We start from the raw sequence: 19,134 nt of genomic DNA, 5'->3' as shown, positions 1-19,134 counted from the left end.
ACACACACTTCACTCGCCCGTGCCATCGACCTATGGCCGCGCGATATTGCTCTAAAGCAATATTCATACTTCTCACTCAGCACTCACTGCACAATACAACCTCTCGCTTCGCTAGCTCGATTACAACTGATCGACACCACTAGCTTTGGATTTAATAGAACACAAGACTTTCTTAACTTCATTAGTGCTGACGATACGAAAGGCAAAAGCAGGGGCGATTTTGTGGGACAGGTGCTGGGACGTTATTTACGTGTATAGGTGGGCCGGCACAAGGTTGCACTTGACAGTTGTAAGTCATGTTGGCACCACTACAAAAATGAAATGAAGAACGTCACCCGTCAGTCAGAATCACCAATCCACTACTTTTTATGTCAGATACAGTTACGCATTTTATTCATGTTAATTCGTATTTAATTCCGTATAGTGTTCATAATCTTTTATTTGCTTACACAAATATGAGCATTTAAAAGATATTATAAAGTTTAAGCGAGCTACAAAATAAATACGAACTATTTTCAGTTGATTGTTGTTGGCAATATAGGTAGTATAGTGGTGCCATCTATAAGTAGCTTGACTACTGTACTGAAGTGTTGCCGTTTTGTCTGTCGCCGCTAGCACGTGGTCAGGTGTGATTCGCGCGTTTATGCAAGTTTTGTTTTCATTGTGAGATAATTGTGAAATTTTATTTTAACGAATGCAGTGCGATGTCTCGGAAATGACAACATGAAGCGCGAAGTGATAATCCTTTGAGCCGCGGAGTGTCCCTTAATAGTCAGGCATTAGAATTAGTGCGGAGAACTCGTGAGTTTTACGAGAGGGAGACGAAATTCGTACGCTTGTATAGCTGTCTGTCCGTTCCTGTAGATCATGTTGTGGATCGCATATCTCAAACATTAGGGCTTTCAAAGCGTACTGTCATTCAAACAGGTGTTCGCCTCCAAGAACAGAAGAAAAACGTTACTGGGGTACATAGCAGTAGCAAGAACGGTCCTGATAGTAGGGACTTGTTTCACAGCACTCCGGGGAAGAAACGAATTAAGCTATCTCCTATAACAGGAATTAATTCTTTCCAGGCTGATGCAATACGAAGACACGAGTACGATTTTTACAGCTCAAAGTCCCTTCTGTCATTGTTACGGACAATGCACGTTACCACTCCGTAATAATGAACAAGACCCCTTCTGCAAGCGCCCGTAAAGAACTGTAAGTGGAATGGCTGCAGTAAAGAAATATCCCAGCGCATATGTGTATGACTAAATTAGTCAACACTGGGCGAGTTGGCCGTGCGGTTAGGGGCGCGCAGCTGTGAGCTCGCATCCGGGAGATAGTGGGTTCGAATTCCACTGTCGGCAGCCCTGAAGATGGTTTTCCGTGGTTTCCCATTTTCACTCCAGGCAAATGCTGGGGGTGTACCTTAATTAAGGCAACGGTCGCTTCCTTCCCATTCCTAGGCCTTTCCTGTCCCATCGTCGCTATAAAACCTATCTGTGTCGGTGCGATGTAAAGCAAATAGCAAAAAAAGAAATAGTCGACGAGGTAGCGAAGGAACAAGGGCACGAGGTTATTAGGTTGCCGCCGTACCTCTGTCACTTCAACCTCATTGAGTTGGTACGGTATGGGGTGAAGTAAAACATTACGTACGCACTTATAACAAGTCCTTCACAGTTACTGAAGTGGAAGGACTGTTCCGGGAGAGTACTGCTCGAATGGATGCGGCTTTGTGCAGGAAGGAATTTAGCCATGTCGCAGCATTCATTAATTCGGCAATGGCAATACATGGCATCATCAGTGAGTCTCAGGAGTTGATGATCTGCCTAGACGATGATGACAGTGACAACGAACGCGACGGTAGTGATGGCAGTGAACTGGAGGGTATCGAGCCTCTGCCTTTGTGAATCAGGTATGAAAATAAGGTTTCTGAATTTTCGTAAATTTTATAGAATTTACTTGAAACATTTTGTGTTAGCACCGGTGTATATTATTCTAACATTTATTGGTGAAGGTGTATAAGAATTGAGATCCTTGTCGGCCTATTTCTTCCGTGTTTTCTAACATCGCGATAGTAAGAGCTTCGTAGTATATTTATCTCGTATAATTTTGTGTGATGAATAATCGGTGAGTTGAAAGTTCAATTTTTGTCGGCAGATTTCATTTGTATTGTGTATCATCGCGATGACATTTAAAACATTACTCCCATGTTTTTAAAAACCCATGTGTCGTGCAATCAGCTGTTGTTACAGCGGCAACATCGCTTCGTGCGCCATTGCAGTGTGACCAATATTGTGCGCAGCTGTCATGTGCAACCTTACGCCGGCCCACCTATAGTCTGTTAAGCGGATTAGACTGAGCTCTCTCTTCCGAGAAATACTCATTTAAATTGCCAAGAGGAATGTCAGGTACCTGAAGCCGTTCATGTGTTTTTCCTATGCCCATGGCTCGAAGATGCCTCTAGACACTAGCCGCATTTATGTTACTTACTGATTCGCGAACATATTTAAATTTAAGGTTACGGATGATTTGTTTAGTTTTATTCATAATTATTCTATACTCTTCATAGTCATTTGGGTCCTGAGTACGTTTGTAATGTCGGTAAAGAGCATCACGTCGAGATATCATATTTTTAGTTTAGCCATTGATTAGGTTTGCGGGATATTCTGATCTGTCTTTTCGGTGCATGTTTGTTGTATAGATTGTGTATTAACCAATTAAATGTATTTATTTTTGCATCAATGTCTCTCAGACTTAAAATGCTATTCCACGGAAGATTGTAGGCAACGTGTCTTAATTCATACATGTCAATAACTTTCATGTTCCTGCGCGTTATATACCTAGGTTTATATTTTGGAACGCGAAGTGAGTAGGCAAGAAATATAAGATCGTGGGTGTACACGACCGGTACTGAAATTTGTCGGTGGGTTACCACTTTCTGAGGGTTGTTCGTCACTTTGAGATTTATTAAGGTGTGGGAAATGTTGTTGGCAGTACGTACAAAGTTAGGAGGATCAGAGGGAAGGATAGTCAAGTCAATGAGGAAATCAAGTCTTCTAGTTTCTTAGTATCCTATTTTTTCGTAAGAAGATTTGTATTGACGTCTCCTAATTTAATGATATGTTGATAGGCTGGTAGCAAGTTAAGGTGGTGCGCTTCAAACTCGGTTAAGTAAGATATTTTAGGTGGTCTGTAAACCATTCCAATAAGTATTTTCTGTCCACTAGCAACTATTTAAACGAACATAAACTCCGTCCTCGGCAACTCACCGGTCGATGAGGTACAAATGACACGGATCTTCAGGTCACCTCTACAGTAGAGAACAATACCTCCTTCCCTCTTGTTTGTACTAGAACTAGAGCATTTATTGAACATAACAAGCGACTTCGCCCCTATACATGTTCACATGCAGAGTAAAATAAATAATAAAGAATAATAATAATAATAATAATAATAATAATAATAATAATAATAATAATAATAATAATAATAATAATAATAATAATATAGTATTCTTCTAGCAGTCATTAGCTGTAGCAGTCACTCACTCAATGTTCAAACATGCTCATCCAGTGTCCTTACTGTGCTCTGTACTTGCGTCACATTATTGTTCCTGACCTACACCTAATCAATAAATCTAACAACAACACTCAGCATTTCAGCACTTGCATTCCAGCCAACTTTAAAACAAACAGACCATGCAATCCCGCATCATTACCCAACTCCACATAACTAAGTACTCGACCCCTATATTCTCTAATCCATTAGAATTTTATCATACTATCCTCTTCCCTTATATACCTAACTATCCCACCCCCCTATTCCCTTGCCCACCCTCTAACTCACCCTCCTTCATTTTACTCTCTCAGGCCTTTTTTGTCGCACATAAATACCTGTTCAATTCACCCCCTTTTCCCCACTGTTTAATAATCCATCTCAGGATTGCTTTCTCATCCCCTCTCCCCAATATTTCTCGATGCTCGGCACTCAATAATCCCTGTCTTGTCTCCCTCGTTACCTCACAGTCTCTTAGCAAGTGAAATTCATCATTCACATCTCCGCAAAGTACACAACTTGTCTTAACCTACCCCTGTAGCCACCCTGTATTCCTTTGCAAACCTAAAAGCCACCACATCATCCCATACCGTTTTGACCTATCAACGCATCTAATATTCAACCCTGCTATCTCCTCTATTTTCGTCAAAACAGTCAGAGAGTTTCTCAGTCTGCTTTCCCCCAATAATTTCTGCCTATGGATATCTCTAATTCTCCTTTCCAGTATCTTCATCCCTCTCACTTCTGTCTTCGACCAAACCTCCCCCCACAGGTGTCCTAATCCTATCCTCTCCAAATCTCCCTTTATTTTTTCTAACCATCCACCCCTATACATGCTCTTACATTGCTGTTCATACGCTGCCTGTAATACCCTCCCACCTTCCTGTCTTTTTAAATTCATCCAGTATCTAACTATTATTTTCACACCCTCTGATTCCAAATCCTCCCTACACATTAATTCCGCCCCTACATTTGCTGTACACCTCGGTAAGCCCATTACTAACTTAGCAAAACTACTAACAATCCGTCTTAGTTCCTCTCTTTTCTCATCCAGCCCCCAAACTTCTGCGCCGTATAATACCCTCCCAAAAATTACCGACCTTAACACTAGCCTCAGTGTTTTATAACTGGTCCCCAGGTATTTGGCTAGCAAATTTCTGACTGAGGCTAAGGCTGCCAATCCTCTATATTTCATCCTTTTGATCTGGTCATTCCACGTTCCTTTATCATTAAAAATAACTCCTAGATATTCCAACTTCCTTACCTGTTCCAGTCTTTCTCCCTGAAGTACCCATTTACCTTCTATCTTTCTTCTTTTGTCCACCTGGTCTACTAATATTTTAGACTTATTTCCATTAATTCTCAATCCCCATTTCCTCGCAAATAGCGTCACTGACTTTAAGACCCTATTCATCGCCCCTGAAGTTAACGTCATCAATAACACATCATCCGCAAATATCAGTCCTGGTACCTCTAAACCATTAATCACCGGCACAGCCCAATTTTCTGCCCCAAACCCCTCTAAAATATCGTTGATAAATAAAATAAACAGTATTGGCGATAACTTGCATCCTTGTTTTAAACCCACCTTGGACTTTAAGGGTCCACTCAGTCTCTCTTCTCCCAATTTTATACAAAACCTGACAACCCTATATATTCCTTCCACTGCCCTCAACATCATCTCCGAAATCCCTAGCCTGCCTAATTTCTCTAATAGGGCCTCTCTATTAACCTTGTCAAAAGCTTTCTCAAAATCTATTGCTGCTACATAAACCGTACTTCTAGCCATATTCTTATACTTTTCTAGAATAGTCTTTACTATCATTATATTATCCACTGTTCTTTTCTTTTTCCTAAATCCCCCTTGGTAATCTGTCAAAATTTCATTTTCTTCCGCCCACCCGCTTATTCTGTTCGCTAACACCCCAGTATATATTTTACTCAAAGAATCCAACAGAGATATACCTCTATAACTGTTCACATTGTTCCTACTACCCTTCCCCTTGTATATAGGGCATATAATTCCTGTTTCCCATTCCTTAGGGCAATTAACTCCCTCAAATATCTTATTGAATAGTTTAACCATGCCCTCTATCATTATCTCATTTTTGCTAATTTCCTTCCAAAAATTGTATTTATACCATTACATCCCCCGGCCGACTTCGCTCTGGCTCTGCTTATCACTCTCAGGATTTCCTCCCTTGTGATTTCTTTATCCAGGTCTTAAATTGCCACTCTCCTATTCCTCCAAATTACTTCTTCTCCCGAACCTCTCCATCTTTCATCCCCCTTTTTCCCTAGTAATTCATCAAAGTGTCGGACCCATTGCATTTCCTCAATACTCGTTTTCTCTATATTCCTTCCACCCTTAATAATTTTATTAATCTTGTCCCAAACTCTCTCAAAATTATTTGTCTTGCAGTCGTTATTTATGGCTTCCATTTGTTCCTCTAACCACGTCTTTTTTTGTCTCACAAATTTTCTTTTTATACTCCTTCCTCAATCTACAGAAAAACTCCCTTTCTTGGCTCCCACCTTTCCTTCTATATTCTCCTAACGCGTCCATCACCTTCCTCCGCATTCCTTCACACTCCCTATTTAACCATTCTTCTCCCTCTTTCTTATTTCCCTTTCTAGCTTTCGCCTTCTGCGCTATTATCTTTATTGGATGTAGCAGCAATTCCAAGGCTTTATCAGTATTATTCTCTTCTAACGCCCCTTCCCACCCATATTTCAGAAGTTGTAACTCCTCTTTTACTACCCTATTCCAATCCCGGCCCACCTTCTCTGTCCATGTATACTTATTATAACCACTCCCTCGTTTATCATTTGTCTCATCTTCCTTCATTGTACACTTATCTCCCCCCTTTTCAGCATAACCCTCAGCAGGAAATGGTGTGATTCAATCCAGTCTCTTATTTCCATTCTTACCACATCCTCAATCATCCCTTCCGAACTTAAAACCATATCTATCACACTAACACCCTTCTCACTCCTCACTCCTTCTACTTTCCAACAAACACATTCCATCCTCCCTACTATATACTGGGCTCTGTTCCCCTATTCTCGCGTTCCAATCCCCGAATAACAACATATCCTCTTCACCTGGAAACATTCCTCTTATCCTACCAATATCTACCAATAACTCTTCAAAAAAATATTTATTTGCATATGCTGAATTACTAGGATGGCAGTAAACAAAAGCTAGATTTATTTTCTTCCTCCTTCCGTCACCTCCTCCCATATTCAATCTCAACCATATGGTCTCTATCATATCGGTCTCTATATCCTCTACTCTTTCACTAATTTCTTCCCTAACTAGAACTATCATCCCTCCTGGTGCTCGTCCCTTATTCCTCTCTTTTCTTCTATATTTATATTTTATCACAAACCCCTTCCATGAAATCTCCCTCCTGTTTCCAGCCATGTCTTCAAGAGTGCCACAACATCGAAACTTTCTGTTACTTCCCGAACTTTCTTGTTTCCTAATTTGTTCCTTAGTCCCTCAATATTCACACATCCTATTTTCCAATATAGTTATAACTTTCCCTCCCTCCCTTCTAGGTCTCCCCCTCTATTCTTACTTCTAGTAGTTATCGACCTCTCATCCCTATTCTCCATTCCTCCTTCTTTAACCAACCTATACCGTTCCGTGCCCTCTGTATCTTCCATCCCTTTAGGTACTTTTCCCCATATGTCTTTTAAGCTCCTACTTCTGACTTTACTCACAATTTTTTTACCTTCCTGTCGATCTGTCTCCTCGTGTCCTTTCTTGTTCACTACACCACTGCACTCTGCTCTCACCGATTCTTGCTGCTCACCCCCTCTCACCTCCTCACTATTTTGAACTTCTGAATCCACCTTCCCTTGTCCTTTCTTGCTCACTGCAACACTACACTCTACTCTCCCAGATTCTTGCTGCTCACTCTCACCGTCCACTTCACTATCTTGATCTTCTGTCTCCCGGCTGCACTGCCCATTCTCTTCTGAGATGCTCTCCTCTCCTGCCACGTCTCTCCTCCTCTTCTTTTCTTCTTTCTTCTTCCCATCTTGCCTTGTCATCTCACCACCCTCAACCCTCTCGGTTTCGTCCATCTCCTTTAGCTTTGTCACTGAGTGTACTCTAACCCATCGCCCGTTTGTCACCTCCAACCTCAGACCTCTTATTCGGGCCTTTAGCCCCTGGTTCCTCGCTCTCCATAGGTGCCTATTCAAGATCCTCATATTTTCACTTCCTTCTCTTCCCATGTCTCTTTTCACCCTTATTTTCTGTCCCTGTAAATTCTTACTGTTACCTAACACAATTTCTGCCATTAAGGTAGATAAAAATTTTACCCTAATTGGCCTCCGACCTTTAGTTTTACCAATTCTCTCTACATCGTCTATGTCATCACTACTGAAGTTTATCTTCATTGTATCACGTATAACTTCGATCACCTTGTCTATCAGTTCCATCTTGCCCTTCCTCACATCTTCCTCAACTCCATATATAAATATGGCTTTCTTCCATCTCTCCTGCTTGTACTCCTCCCCTTCTTTCTTCATCCTCATCATCTCCTCTTTTAAATATTTCATTTCCCCTCTCAACAACTTTTTCTTTCTCATTATTATCAACTCTTCTGCTTGATTCCTCCGTCCTCGTTTCCAGCCATTTCTTCATGTTGCCTATCTCCTTTCTCTGCTCCTCCATCATGTCCTTCCTGCATTTTCTCCCACTGGCATTTCTCCTGCATGACTTCACTCACAACCACCCTGAGTGCGGCCAAATCCTCTGTGTTATATTTTCCACTGGTATTTGGACCTGGGTTTAATTCCATCCCCCCAATAACCAGTAGCACCGCTATCACTGCCACTACCAGCATCGCTTCACTCATTTTTAATCCGTCCTTACTTATCACCAATCCATTCCTGTTCTCCTTCTTCCGCTTCGCCTGCCATTTGCCAATAGCGGCCCGGTACTGCTCGATGCCGATCATGTTCACCGCACGCACTACTCTACACAACCTCTCTCCTCGACCGCTCGAGCTAGACTGCTTTTTGTTTGTACGATCATGGCGATTGAGGTTATAGCCGCCAAGGCAAACCATGTTGTTTGGAATTGATGGCGATAACCAGCTTTCACTAATACCTATCAACTGGACGCTATTTTTGTTAAATATAGCCTGAATTTCGTCAATGTGTGCGGGCAAACTTGGCTGTCCAAGTGACAACACATATGAGTATATGTGTGAAGACAAAGATGGAAATCTGATTATTGAGTCAAGAAGAGTGCTTGAGCGGTGTAAGGAATATTTTCAAGAGATTCTGAATGGAGTAGGTAAGAAATGAGATGATGATGAAGAAGAATATAATCCGCCAGGACCTGGCTTAGAGATGCAAGAACTAAGTTTGAATGAAACAAAAGAAGCCATCAAGGGAATGAAGAATAATAAGGCGCCCGGAGACAATATAAATGCAGAGCTACTAAAGTATGGTGGCAGTTTATTACATAGGCAAATACACCAATTGATGAAAAGTATATGGGAAGAGGAACAGATGCCGGAAGAATGGAAAGTAGTGCTGCTGTGCCCAATACACAAGAAGGGATCTAAGTTGTGCTGCAATAATTACAGGGGTATATCATTGCTCAATTTAGGATACAAAGTATTCACTAAAATCCTAGCGAGACGGATAGAGCCATACGCGGAACAGTTACTTGGGGATTATCAAAGTGGATTTAGACGCAACCGATCAACAATCGATCATATATTTACATTACGATGTATATTAGAACAGTTTTATGAATACAATAAACCTGTCCACCAACTATATATTGATTTTTCAGAGGGCATACGACTCAGTTGATCGATGGTACCTGCATGAAACGCTGGAGGAGTTTGGAATACCAAGAAATCTGACGTGGTTAATAAGGATGACACTGAACCTCTCAAGATGTAAAGTTGAATCCCAAAATGAATTCTCAAATGAATTCCAAACAAACAAGGGCCTTCGGCAAGGTGACTCCCTATCGTGCTTACTTTACAGTCTTACTTTGGAACGAGTCGTACGAGGCATTGGTGTGAGGGAAGGTGCGCTGGCACGGTATATCCGTGGTAGAAACCCTATTCAAACATGAACGCTATATAATCAGGAAGTGCAATATTTAGCCTATGCTGAAGATATAGTAATCTTGGGGAGAGCGGTAAGAGCCATAACCACAGCGTATGAACAGCTAGAAAAAGAATCAGTAAAAGCAGGCCTAAATGTTAACACTGAAAAGACAAAATATATGCTTCTATCGCATGAGAAGGGAAATGAAGATAATTATCAACGGGAAAGAGTTTGCAAAAGTTAATAATTTGAAATACTTGGGATCAAGACTTACTAAGAATAATGATACAATGGCTGAAATCAGGGAGAGAATTGCGCAAGGAAATCGTTGCTATTTTGGCCTTCTAAAATACTCAAGTTACGCACAATTTCCATAAGATCAAAACGAGGATTTATCGAACAATAATCAGGTCGGTGGTCACATATGGAAGTGAAACATGGGTGCTCACCAAAAGAGGTGAAAAAGCACTAGATAAGTGGGAGCGTAAAATTCTTAGGAAGATTTATGGTCCAGTCCAGGAAAATGGAATCTGGCGATTACAAAATAACAGAGAATTATACAGCTTGTATGGAGAACCACGGATATCAGTGGAAGGAGGAGGAAGACTTCGTTGGGCAGGACACCTGGAGAGGATGGAGAAGAAGCGAGCAGCACGCCAGGTATTCCATCGATATTCTGAAATAAAAAATCAGCAAGGACAACCGCGCAAGATATGGTTGGATGAAGTAGAGGCGGACGTGCGACAACTACGAGTTCGTGGGTGGAGAAGACTCGCTCTTGAGCGCGAAGCATGGACGAATGTGATTGGGAAGGCCCGAACTCATCATGAGCTGTAGCGCCGATGGGTAGGGTAAGGTAAGGTACAGCCAGCGTCTCTACGATGCGCGGCGGTAGCTAACTTGTCTCCCCAAAGGAGACAAAGCTACGGGCGGATGAGCTCCTTTGTGTGAGGTGATGGTCCGCATGGTGGAGGAAATACCACTGAAATCCATTATGCAGTGTTTCTACTCCATTGCGAAAGTGTCTGCAATGGGCATCTGTACTCCATGTTAGGAGCGGCCTAGTATAATCCAAAACTGGGCGACCACCGGTATAAGTGGTCCCCCTCTACCAAGAGACAACAGCCTCTTAGGAGGGTGGGTGAGCGGGGAGAGGAAAGGGCACCCTCTTGTATTGTGGTGAGAAATCACCCCTAAAGGTGGATGAACCTATAGGAGGTTAATGGCATAGGATCCAAAAGGTAAAGAGAAACAACCGTATAAAAGTCATGTAGTATCCCTAGTCCCCCTGGACAAAATCTATTTATATGGCTGTTCCTGAGAAGAAATTCAATTCCAGAGTAATGCACCCCATTTAGATCTCTGGGTGGGCGCTGTGTTAGGGGAAGTAAGAGCCATAGACCATTTCATGTCATTTGCTGTAGCCATGTGTATGTATGTTTTTAATGTTGTGCAATAAGTATGATTTGCTATCTTTCTGGTTAACACTAGTTTAGTGAATTAGTCCCTTAACAAAATATATAGTGACCCCGACACGTTAATAACAAGTAAATTAAGAGAAGTTATGGTAGGATATGTAAAATTCATTTTGTCTGTTGGTATAAGTCCAGGATCCGCCAGCACGGGCCAGCACGGGCCAGCACGGGCTCCGCAGCTGTTGTTATTTCGTGCGTCTATATAACGTCATGTATGATGTGTTTAGAAAGTTGAGGTTTGCAATCATAGTGGATAATTCGAATGGGTGTGTAGCGGATGCTAAATGTATCAATTAATGATCTGGTATATTTGGCTGTTTGAAACGACGTAACACGATCTACAGGCACTAAATTGGCTTAAGACTTCACTAACTGGTTCGTAAAAGAGACATTAACGATCCGATATTATGCAGCTGACGTGACGTGGCCAAAATTTGACAAGTATGAGGTAGGTACTGCACATGTCCAGGACTCCAGTGCATATCTAATTATTCAAGTACATGAGTACGGTGGCTGAATGGAATATGTTAGATGAGATCTTCGGAAAACAACCCCGGCATCGAAGTCCCAGCACTCCTACTTCGTAGTATACACGACTAAGCTCGAAAGCATACGGGTCGATAGTCTGTCCGTAAAAATGGGCACTAAGTTAAATATCTATAAAGTAATGGGGGTATAAATATACGAGGAATACAACTTCACTACTAAATTAGAAGAATGGTGTTCCATATTTTCAAAATACAATCTTTAATGAAAACGAGAAAACACACATCAAATTTTATACGGAAAGATGTGCCATAGAATTTTGTACTGAAATATATATTTTGGATTTAAGATCGGTAATTCAATGTCTATCAGTATTTTTGAATCGCATTTTGTATCTTAAAACCTTAGAACACCGAAGAGGTGTCCCTCTCATAATTAAATAAACACTCGCTAACACTTATCATATAATCACATATTAACTAATGAACAAGTACGCATAATAAAAAGGCACATTTCGCAACTACTTATTATTTCTGTGTCATGAATTCATATTTAGCAAATTCATAGTTCATGGTGACATGATATCATTGTGATTGAGGCGTTAAACAAAGTTATGATAAGCACACTTCGAGACACTTGAAAGTCATAGCACAACATTAGCCTATGAAACCCTATCTGAATATTACTTACAAATCATCAAACTGTCGCACAACGCTTTTTTCACCAGAATATTAATAAAAACTTTTTGACAAGACAAATACCAAACAACGTGTTTTCCTGTGGGACAAAAGGTCGACAAACACTACCAGAACACAATGTACAACATGGACAATAACACTCATCTGGAAATGAAACACAAAAATACTACATTTTGCATATGCAAAGGCGTATGGAAGTTATAATCCCTCCATGAACAATAACAATGACTGTGGTCGTCACGGTCGAGTGGGATCGAACCCACGTTCCTCAGACAGTCAGGGTGCATGTCCTGAAATTATATACACTGATTCAATTAAATAAAGAGAAAAATTGGGAGGAATTCATTCATCTCTTGAAACATCCATTCTATCACGACGGTGGTAACCTATGGTTTTGCATGTGAATGTTTTATCGTGATCAGTCAGAAAGAACAGCCCGCAAATGTCCCAAGTAACTGTAGTATAGGGCAAACTTCTACCAGTCGCCCCCTCTCAGACAAGAGGCCCTAAATCCTTCACGGCCCTCCCAGCTGGTGATCACTTTCACTGGCATCCTCTGATTACAACGGCAGTTTCCATACTGCTATTATTATTATTATTATTATTATTATTATTATTATTATTATTATTATTATTATTATTATTATTATTCTCACGGAAGAATATCTCTCCTACTTTAATCATCTGGCTTCTACCAGCCTCAGTAACATAATCTGGCTTTCTTCAGCCTCATTACCATTACCATCGGTACGGAATAACACTTCGCACCCAAAATAAATTCATTTGGGAGACACGCCTTCTATTTACGGCCCAGCCTACCAGACTCTGACGCGCAAGCCGAATCCCGTTCACATCCGGATATCTCAAACACATGCACATTTATATAGATGAATCTATCCTTCTGTAATTTCAAGTTAACTGTAACTCTCGCGATCTAAATATCACATGTTCGCACCCCGTTATCATGTCCCTAACATCTTGATCAGCAGTCTTAAAATTATAGTTTGGGGGAATCTCCTACACTGCGTGTGAAGTATAAAGAGATAATTTAAGAACATTCTGACGATTCATAACAATATGTAAAATGTTGGTGGCTGAGAACAATCTAATGAAGACTAACCATTTTCATTACGAAACCTCACACTTAATCAATTCTAGGATCATATAACTATGTCGTGCATCAGTTGCACCCAAGGTGAAAAAATTACTGGTTTCCCAACCAGAGAAGGAGAATTCACTGAAAATAATAAACTAGGAAACTAAAATCCCTTTGAAACGGCTTGTGACAGCTACATACACTACAATTTATTTACATGCATAAATTAATCTATTTATTAAATAAAATGACTTTCGGGTGAAAAATTTTGAAGTGTACTTGTCGCTTCAGCATTGTGATCAGTCTTCCTCAGGCAGGTACATCCATGGAAATTTAAGCTGGCATCACGCTATCTTCAGTAGAGTAGGATTCCGAGTTCGTCTGCTTTCGGGTCACGTTCTCGCTCGTTCAGATAATGCCGTTTATTTGTAGACGCAACGCGTACACAATAATACATAATAATAGAATATAACAATAATGTGAAAATAATAATAAAAATAATAAAAGTTGACATAAAATGTGAATAAGGAAATAGTAAACTGACGCAGTGGCGATGCATATACATCAGAGCATGGAAACATGACGGATAATTTTCAATACGCAAAATTAAATCATATACAAGGGAACACTTGTAGGCCTAAAATGACAACTAAGAGAGAAGGGTAGTAGGTGCGGGGGCCCTGTTAGGTCCACGGGAACGTATGACGTTATGGGGGAGAAAAGACTTTCAATAATCACCTCAAAACTCATTATATTAACATAATCAAAACCAATATTACAAGAAACAAGATCATGACATAGCAACTGATACTTATGAACAAATTCAGTGTGTTTAAAAGACTTTAACAAAATACAGTTCCAAGACACCGAATCAAGACATACTTAAGTAACTTAGAGAAAATTTGATTTAACATATCAGGGTGATGCTATATTACAATGTATAGTTTAAAACGAAAGTAAGTGATAGAACTGAAATTATGTCAACGGGAACCTAGAGTAAACTCGAACACGTTACATTTGAAACTTTGAAAATGACATTAAGAAAGGAAATGCCGAAATATCAAAGTAATTAAATTAAATCAAACGAAACCAGAAAACATTGAGAATAACATTGAAATAACACTTACCAACAAAAACTGGAGTTCACGAGGGAAGCCCTCGAGCGTAAGCGCTCGCTAGGGCGTTCGGATGTAAATGACGCCGAGCACACGCATCATTTTTCCGAAGCCGGCAGAAGACCGGAAATAGCCCGATCACAATTAACCAATAAGAAACAATTTCCACTAGGTTCCCTATCTTTTCGCCAATAGGAAATCTCGTTATTCTAGCGAATGTAATTGCGTGACCATATATGGTCATATTAAGATAGTTAGCAACATCTCGAGATTTCCTATTGCGACACCTATTTCAAGAGCAATAATCGCACATGCGGTATAGGATATTTCACAACTAAAGCACCTTTACATTTTCATCAGATTACAATTTTGATATACAGAATTACAAAAATTAATTTTCAAATAATTCTTCAAGAAATTCTTCAAGTTAAAACGTCCCAAGTGTCTTTTCATTTTGCTTGCTGACATTAATTTAAATGATCAATTACATAAAATTTACATACAAAAAATCACATTTTGCATCTTGCAATGTTCATACTGTTCAATATATCTTGCCTATTGCCTAAAAGAAAAATTATTACACACATATTTAAATTAATATTTCTTGCTGTTACATAAAATAATTCCAGTAGAGTCCAGAGTTCCAACCAAAAATGAAATCCTTCAGACACGTTAAATAAAAACCTTTAAAATTATATTTCCCATAGTTCGGTTTTCCGTCTTACCACATATTACATTCTCCTCCTCCCAACGATAAAAATTAAAAATTGTAATGAAATTAAAAGAGAGGCTTAATGGAGATTTGAAGATTCACGCAACGCCACAATTGCACCACACCACAAATTTTTATCTTCGTTCTCTTCAGGAACGTCTATACAAGCAAAGTAGAACGTTGGCATCGCTGTCAAACGAAGGCGCGGACAGCGGCCGACGACTACGTCTCCATCAATATTACAGTCCCACCATAGCTTTCTTCCAGCCTCAGCACAGCCCACCAGCTTAGTGAACTGGCCCAATACAGGCGAAGGTTGTTGGCGCAATACTGTAGACTGCCGCCATCAGAACCACCTTCCCATTCGACCATCAGATATTAGTTGCCAATAGGTGCGTTGCAGGCTCCAAGTAGATACCCCAGGTTGAACAGAGTACGTGGTATTGCAGTCACTGGAACATAAGCAGACGCAGCAGAATCTTGGAACTGAAGAAATAAGGCCACTGGCCTGAACTATCGACGACTAAATGTTGAGTTTCGAGGGTGGGATTCTTTTGGTAAAAATAACAAGCCTCCTTAGGGAGGTTCCCTCTCATAGTTCTGGGATACCTCAGCCCCATCGGCAAGTGCTATTTCAAAATTTAGGACAATTTAAAAGACTAAAAGGAAATCTGACAGAGTTTACCCTAGCACCAAAAACATCACAAAACCCCTAGCAATGCATATGAATAAAATTCTAATTTTACCCCAAAACACATAACATTCCCGTATATCTAATATGGTCACAAATGACCATACTCATTGCAACAAAGGCAATCCTTAATTAAATTATTAATTATAAGGTCCAAAATATTGCTGCGCAGCTTTGTAATAGAATTTTGCTTACAACTAAATAGATCCTAATAACTACTAAATTAAGTTACCGTGTGCATTCTTAATCACCCGACATTAAGAAAAGAACCAAAACAAATAAAAGAAGAATTTAGAATGTTGCAAGGAAACTCAAAACAGAGAAATAAGTACTTAATTTCGTTAGCTTGCAACCGTTTTCAATTAACTGAGGTTAGTAAGTCACTATTAATTTATCATTTCATGTACTCATAAAATATTTGCATAGATAACCTCACATTACGTGTCACCTCCATTCTAATTTAGGCGCATTTATTCCAAGAACACCAAATCGAAATCAGAAAATCCCAAAATTCAAGAGTGCGCATACAGAAATCCAACTCGCAGGTATAAGAAAAAAGGCACAAGTACAACCTTCATACCAGAGCTTACCAGATAACCGCACGACACACAAGACTACCGAGCCCATCTGTCCTCCGACACACACACAGACAACATCACCAAACCACCAAAACAAGTGGATGATCCCTGAATCAGCATAACCAACCAATGGTAAAAGACACGAACGACATTAATACTGACTCTTTATCGCATCGCAAAACACACACACACACACACACACACACACACACACACACACACACACACACACACACACACACACACACACACAAGAACACCCGTGTGATGACACATCAAGTAATGCCCACAATAGAAAAAGGACAGAACGTCAGAACGTGATCTCAAGTACACTTGAATTATCACACGACAATGAGACTCTTAGGGCCAATAGCGTACTCCAAGGAGAGGAATGGCCTCTCAGCACCTTAAGCCCTAAGTCTCAGTACACACACACACATATGCCTACCCAGGGCACCCAGGACAAACACACAATTATACGCGAAATGGTAGGACATGTACGGCCTGGCTACCCAATTTTGAACCGTACTCAGTCGAGAGAATCCCATACTTCTGCAAATTGAGTACATAAATTTTGAAGACACGAACCCGTAATGCAAGAAACTTTTAACATCGATAAAATCGAACAAGACAAAACAATCAGGAAACATAATCGCAGAACTTTTCCCAAATTGTAACACCTACAAAATTTCACACATGGTGAATTTAAATAACAGAAACGAAAATCTTGACGACCTACAGACCTCCATGAATTTAACAACAATTTGTAGCTAAGCATAAGGACACCGAAATGCACGTTTGCAGAAAATCTTCCTAGTAATCATTGTTACAATCAGAAGGAACATTATTTTCCATCTAGGCACCTAATACCAAGAAAAGATTACGAGGAATCTCATACCAGACGCACCAAATTTCAAACATGTCACGAGCACAAGTGCAGATCCGTAACCCGTCAAATTTGACCCAAAATGGGCCTCAGCCTAGCTGGTCTATGAGTATGGTGAGCACATTTCACCCTACAAGACTACCACAGTCAAAGTAGTACCCTTCCTATGAAGTATAGGAACATACGGTTAAATAAATATACGTAACATGGAAACAGACATACGCTGGAAAAGCACAAGACAAACTAGGAAACTTTCGAATTTAGCGGCTGGCTAGGAATAGTCCCCAAATAGTCCCATACTTACTCAGAAAAAATCCAAACACAGCAACAGACCTAAAACAACATCACATGACCGAATATAACACATATAACACACCAGGCGACAAGAATCAAAATTTAGAAAATAATTTGCCGAAACACGAGACGAACAGAAAATATTGGAAGAAATAGACAAAAATTTACGAACATTAACATAAAAAATGTTACCGAACATTCACCAAAGCATAAATTTCATCACACTTCATGAGACATCATGCTAAAACTTGACTAAAACACAATTATCAGTATAACACACACACAATTTACGATATCTGGAAGAAGAACACGATGATCACGACAGGAGAAACTTCTATAGGATGGAATTTCGTGCGCACATAAACTCGGTGTACATCCAGTGATCAGCTGTCTCCAACACAGACATTCACACCAACTGTACGAAAGATAACATGCGGTCAGACAAGGAAATGCAATACTTAGCACGATATCATGATGTAGCTTAAAGCAACAAGTAATCCAACAGATGTTAAGATCAAAACACACGTATCGAAGAAAACTTGAAATAATCAAACATGTTGAAATTTATCAAAGAAGACATTCGGAACGCGAACACAGCACACGAAATGTGAAGATATCACTTTACTACAAAACATGTGCTCAAGCGAAACCTTGCCACACAAGCAAACTTATTAAAATTAATGAAACCAAAAATCTTGTTACAAATAGTGACCCACCATTTCCTCCACCCGTTTATTAAAATGTACCAAAACCCAGCAACACGAACAGCACATCGCGGCACCAAAAACACGTGGTGATATGAACTCGTGCAAGAGGCATGAAAAATGAGTCAATGGGGATTAAGAATACACACGTAACATTTACAACCTATATTCAATCTGATGATTTAAAATTATTTTTAGAAAAGTTAGCCGAGAATGATCATTGTAAACCCTTTTTCTTCCATAACCTACGCTCTGTTAACAAATGTGACCGCATTCGAGAGTACACAAACCCGAACTAATAAATAGAAAGGAAAATAAATAGACAATAAGTAATAATAAATAATGATGATAAAAGAGAATAAAAAGTAAGAAGAATATATAATAATTATGAGAAGAATAGAATATGAAAAAATAATAAAAATGAATTAAAAATAAATAACAGAATAAATAAGTTTAAAAGACTTTAACAAAATACGGTTCCAAAACGCTGAATCAAGACATACTGAAGTAAGAGAAAATTTGATTTAACATAACAGGGTGATGCTACATTACAATGTATAGTTTAAAACGAAAGTAAGTGAAAGAACTGAAATTACGTCAACGGGAACCTAGGGTAAACTCGGACACGTTACATTTAAAACTTTGAAAATGACATTAAGTAAGGAAATACCGAAATATCAAAGTAATTAAATTAAATCAAACAAAACCAGAAAACATTGAGAATAACATTGAAATAACACTTACCAAAAAAACTGGAGTTTCCGAG

This window comes from Anabrus simplex, chromosome 6 (assembly GCF_040414725.1).
Source record: "Anabrus simplex isolate iqAnaSimp1 chromosome 6, ASM4041472v1, whole genome shotgun sequence".
Lineage (NCBI taxonomy): Eukaryota > Metazoa > Arthropoda > Insecta > Orthoptera > Tettigoniidae > Anabrus > Anabrus simplex.
This window is presented reverse-complemented; position numbering follows the sequence as displayed.